At 40.6% G+C, this 6127-nt stretch overlaps 1 pseudogene; it reads right to left on the bottom strand.

Moving 5' to 3' along the window:
• Positions 1-4182: 4182 nt before the first annotated feature.
• Positions 4183-4491, bottom strand: LOC131919156 (alpha-ketoglutarate dehydrogenase component 4-like; annotated as a pseudogene).
• Positions 4492-6127: the final 1636 nt, after the last annotated feature.

Here is a 6127-nt window from a genome sequence, read left to right as displayed (position 1 = left end):
TATGTGAAATAAACTAGACTCAAAAAGACAAATACGACTTTCCTTGCATGTGAATCTAGGTTTAAATATGTACACTTTCACACACACACACACACACACACACACACACACACGTATATGACATGAAAGTAGGAAGGTTATTTGAGGAGAGGAAGAGGTAAAAAGAGAAAGTAATAAGTGAACAAGAGAGGGCAATGGAGAAGGAAAACACACATCATATATGCTTTCCCATACTCAGAACCTAGGTTTAAAAGCAGACATATATGTGTATGTGTGTATATACATATATATGTATGCTCATATACATATATATGACATGAAAGCAGAATGGTGACTATTTAGAGGAGGAAAGGGCCAGTGGGGAAAGGGAGGTAGGCAAAAGCAGATAATGGGGAGATTAGTACAAGTAAAATATAATAATAGTAATGTATGCAAATATCATAAAGAAAGCTATTGTTTTTAACTCTTACTAGAGAAAGTTAATCACAATAATTGCAAGACTAACCGGGAAAAGGGGAAGGAGAAAATAGTTGCAAGTCTAACTGTAAAGAAGTGGGATGGGGCTAGAGAAGTCTTCTCTACAGAAAATAGGCATAACCAGAAGTTAGAGAAGAGGTAGATGAGAAGGACCACATCGGATGCTTGGCCAAGTGCAGTCCCTGCCACAGTGTCCTCTCAGCCAACATCTTTTCACAGGCCCTGTGATGTTTGTTCACTAGGTATTACTAAGGCCTGAAAATTATTCAACTCCCAATTCATCGGCATCCTCAAGATTAAAGGGTTCATCTCGGGAAGACCAAAGCCGCAGAGAAAAAGTTGGGCCATCCCTTGACTCTCCTAGGATAATCTTCTGGAATGTACCAGAGCTGAGTCAAGACATTCGGCCTCCCTTCAAGGCCTGATTTTAAGTGCCATGGCATTTTTAAGAGAAGCCTGGGCTGGCAGCACATGACTGTAATAATAGCCCTGGAAAATCAAGGGCAAGAGGATTACAGGTTCAAGGCCAGCCTAGGCTATGTAGTGAGACCCTGTCTTTTTTAAAAGGGGGACAGGGAGGAGGCTATAGGAAATGGGAACTGGCTCAGCTTGTAAACATGAGATCCAAGTTCACTCTCCAGAACCCATGTTAAAAAAAAACAAAAACGCCAGACAGAACTGAGGAGATGGTTCAACAGTCAAACACTAGCTCTTCAAGAGGACCAGAGTTTGGTTCCTAGCACTCAGCAACCACCTCTAACTCCAGCTCCAGAGGACCCAATGCTCACTTCTAGCCTCCTCAGGCACCTGAACATGTGTACACACACACACACACACACACACACACACACACACACACACACACATACAAATAAAAATAAATCTTTTGAAAAGGAAAAAAATGCATGGTGGCACACATTTGTAATCCCAGTGCTGGGAAGTAGGAAACAAATCCCTTCAGGCTAGCCTACCTTACCTGGTGAGCTCTGGTCCAGTAAAAGACCTCGTCTCAAAAACCAAGGTGGACAGCTCCTGAGTAGCAACACTAATGTTGCCTTCCGGCCTCCACACACATGCACACACTGGTACACCCATATATGCATACACACCAGTACACACATGAACAGAAAAAAGTTAAATTACATGAAAAGGATAGTCCTACAAAATATTTTTGGAGAATTTTCTTGTTATGGAAAGGGTCCTCTGGCCCCATCCCGCCTACTCACTGTAGATCTTTAACTATTTCAGCTCTCTGTGGTAGTTGCCAAACCTTGCCCTTCATTCACCATGGCTTTCTCCCACCTTTCAACAGGGCTCATCATTTGCATTTTGTCTACAAAGGAAACTTACCATCCCAAACACTAGGAAGTGGGGTGATTACAAACACTCCAGTTTACCATTGTCTCCATCCCTCTTCCATGTGTCCCTTAGTTGTTTAGGCCACAGTGGGGTAAGACAGAAGGGCAGGAATTAGAAACAAAACCTCCACTAATTGTGTTGCTGGCTGTTCTAAGATCCCAGAACAGGTAAAAGATACAACGTTGGCACAACCAGAAAGCCTAAACAAAGCAGTAGCTGCAATTTTATTACTGGCTTCCTGTTTTATCTGGAATGAATCTTATTTCTACCTTTCAACAGGAAATGGAGTTATAACATTATTGTAATCTGTTTTACAGGAGATTTATATGAATTTAATGCTTGGTCATTTCAAAGCCAAAATTAAAAGAAAAATGCTGTGTAAATCAGAACCCAGTGTTTCTCAGAAGGAAAACCCAATCCTGTTTGGGAGCATCTGGGATTTCTAGCTAAAGGTTCTTTCCTGGTGCTTCAGACAGACTGTACCTCCTTTAGAATCTTGCATTAAGTAAAATAATAGCTATAGCAACGATGAGGGCCTCCAAAGCTCCCAATTTATTTTTACATATATCATATGGACCATGATTCTCTTTGGTATGCCTAGTAGAGTCAAGGAAGACAAAATAATTGAAAAAGGATGTTTTTCTCTGCGCCATGTACATGTTTTATGTGACTAGCTGGCACGGTAACATCTAGCAGTTTGATACTTTTCCCGCAACCAGCTTAGCCATGCTATTAAAGGAGACAACTGTGGTGGTGCTCCTACTCCTATAGACTCATGTATTTGAACACTTGGTCCCCAGTTGGTGGAACTGTTTGGGAAGGATTAGGGGGTGTGGTCTTGTTAGAGGAGGTGTGTCACTGTCACTGGTGGGGTGGGGTTTGAGATTTCAAAAGCCCATGTCATTCCTAGTTAGCTCTCCCTCGGCCCCATGGTTGTTGTCTCAACATGTAGACTCTCATCTTCTGCTCCAGCGCCATGCCTGCCTGTCTCCTGCCATGCTCCCCACCATGGTGGTCATGAACTCACCCTCTGAAACTATAAGCAAGTCCCCAGTTAAATATTTCTTTTAAAGCTTGACTTGGCCATGGTGTCTCTTCACAGCAATAGAAAAGTAATTAAAACAACAATTTACTAGGTTGCATAATGCATATTGCATTCTACCATACTTGGGAATGGTGGAAACTTCTGGAGAAATTTAGATCTAGGGGTATATTCTAGAAGGAAATACTAGAGTGCTGGCCCCTCTTCTCTTATCTTTGCTTCTCAGTTATTATGAGAACAGACTTAACATACTCCCTGCTATAATGTTCTGCCTTGCCACAGGCCCCAAAATAAGGTGGCCATGAACTGAAACTTTGAAAACCACCTCCCGCCAGCAGATATCAAATTCTTAAGTTCTATGTGTATGTTCCTGAGCTTGTGTTTTTTTGAGACAAGGACTCTCTGTTGCCCAGGTTGGTCTGACACTATGTAGCCCAGGACGGCCTCTAGCCTCCTACCTCCCTCAGCTCCTGAGTGGTAGGATTTCAAGTGTGAGTCATCACACTGGCCTATTTAAACTCACTGTGCTTTAGTTTGCTCTCATGCAAATAGGCAAATGGGTTTTGTTTTGTTTTGGTTTGGTTTGGTTTTGGTTTTTCGAGACAGGGTTTCTCTGTGTAGATTTGCGCCTTTCCTGGAACTCGCTTTGTAGACCAGGCTGGCCTGGAACTCACAGAGATCCACCTGCCTCTGCCTCCTGAGTGCTGGGATTAAAGGTGTGTGCCACCACCGCCCGGCAGGCAAATGGGTTTTTAAGGTTGTTGTAGAAATACATACATTAATAGGTTTAAACCATTTAGAGTAGTGACTAGTATAGAAAAGGTAGAAGTAACTACTTTGAGCTGGGCTGTGGTGGCACATGCCTTTAAAAAAAAAGTAATTACTTTGAAGTACAAACTAGTAAATGTTAAATAGTGTTTTGTTGTATGTTAGTTTTCTATTTTTTCCTTTCCCTCCACCTTTCTTTCTTTCATTCATTCATTTATTCATTTATTTATTTATTTATTTATTTAGTGCAAGTCTTGTTATGTAATTCCGGCTAGCTTTTCTTTTCTTTTCTTTTTTTTTTAAACATTTAAAAATGATGTAGACTTTAATAAGTCTACAGGTCAGCTTGTGGAGAAGCTGACTAAAATACTTAAAGGAGGAGATACAAGTGGCCATCCAGAGGGTCTATACATCATTTTTTTTGCAGAATATTTACTAAGGGTTTTTTTTAAATATATAATTTTCATTTGCCATTTTGAAAGTCCTTTATTGTAAAGATAATCCTTTTGTCTGATTACAAACAGCAGTCACAATGATCATTCTGGACTTCCATGCTGGATAAATTCCATTTCTTCTTGAGACATAGGTTTCCTTTGGTATTTCTGAGGTACCGTTTTTTTATTATGTCTACTTGTCTGGTGGTCCCTGATGCATCAGCAAATCTGGGGATATATTTCCTTTAGAATGCTGTGGAATTATAGATAAGTGAGAGAGTAGCCCCCCTGGATACCAAAGCTTCTGCAACAGAGTTTAGGATTGTCTCTTCTGTCAGGAAATCTTATTGATAGAGCATGTGGCTTTATTACCTACAAGACCCTACCGGTGGAAGCCATCTTGCTGCCCATCATGAACCTGGACCCTGGCTACCTTTATAACCTAATATTTAGCCCAGGTTGCCACAAACTAATTAAAGACTTCCCTCCCTCAGCCTCCCAAGTGCTGGGATTATGAGTGTAATCATACCTGCCTCTAATTTCCTTTTTTTTTGTGTAAGTGGTCACAATTTAAGAAAATATCTACTATGCTAGGCAAGGGTGGCAAATGCCTTTAGATCTTGGATTTGAGGCCAGTCTGGTCTACAGAGTGAATTCCAGGACAGTCAGGGCTACACAGGGAAATTCTATCTAGACACCCCACCCCCAAATCTACTAAAGCCAGAAATATGGTATACATTTACCTTCACATTTTAGTGTAGCTGTGGAATCATAGAGATTATCTTATTACTTGTAAATGTGACAGCTAAGAACTATATCCTACTGTTTTTACATGTTTGGATTTCCTGTCTTTATTTTTTTCTTTCTTTCTTTCTTTTTTTCTTTCTTTCTTTCTTTCTTTTTTTCTTTCTTTCTTTCTTTCTTTCTTTCTTTCTTTCTTTCTTTCTTTCTTTCTTTCTTTCTTTCTTTCTTTCTTTCTTTCTTTCGAGACAGGGCCTCATGTAGCTCAAGCTAGCCTTGAGTCCCAAAACACATGTGAATGCAACCTCATCTAAAAAATCTGTAACTTGTAGTTATAGTCACCTATCTTTTGGGTCCTATCATGAATTTTAAAAATACAAATTTATAGTTTTCTTTACTCAGTGTTTTAAACAATACTGACTGAAAGTGTGACAATTGAAATGCAGAATCGCCTAAAATTTTTTTTAAGATCCATTTATTTATTGTGTATATATACAGTGTTATGCTTGCGTGTGTGCCTGTATGCCAGAAGGCACCAGATTTCGTTTTTTTTTTTTTTTTTTTTTTTTTTTTTTTTTTTTTTTTGGGGGGGGGAATGTTTCAAGGCAGAGTTTCTCTGTGTAGTTTTGGCGCCTCTCCTGGAGCTTGCTCTGTAGACCAGGCTGGCCTCGAACTAACAGAGTTCCGCCCAGCTCTGCCTCCCTAGTGCTGGGATTAAAGGCGTGCGCCACCACCGCCCGTCCAGATTTCATTATTGATGGTTGTGAGCCACCATGTGGTTGGTAGGAATTGAACTCAGGACCTCTGGAAGAGCCATCTCTCCAGCTCCTTGCCTAAAATTGTTAATGATTGAGAAAAAAAAAAGTCCCATTTAAAAAACAAACCCTCAAGTCTGTGGATATAGCTCAATGATAGCGCTCTTGTCTAGCATGCAAGAGTTGCTAGCTTCAACCTCCTGCACTCTTAAAAAAGAGTAACTTGCTAACTTTAGGGGGCTGGAGAGATGGCTCGGAGGTTAAGAGCACTGACTGGTCCTTCAGAGGTCCTGAGTTCAATTCCCACCTACCACATGGTGGCTCACAACCATCTGTAATGAGATCTGGTGCCCTCTTCTGGTCTGCAGACATACATGCAGGCAGAACTCTGTATAGTAACTTAGAAACTACTGCTTTAAGGGATCGTAACACGTAAATAAATTCCCGTGATCTCAGGTAGAATTTATTGTTTACATTAGGATAAAGTCTCCCTTCTAGGTTTGCAAGTAACTGAAAAACCTAAGCTTATAGTGGAGGATGGAGCAAGGGGC

This window comes from Peromyscus eremicus, chromosome 9, assembly GCF_949786415.1.
Source record: "Peromyscus eremicus chromosome 9, PerEre_H2_v1, whole genome shotgun sequence".
NCBI lineage: Eukaryota > Metazoa > Chordata > Mammalia > Rodentia > Cricetidae > Peromyscus > Peromyscus eremicus.
The sequence above is the reverse complement of the archived record's forward strand: the minus strand, read 5'-3'. Positions and strand labels throughout refer to the sequence as shown.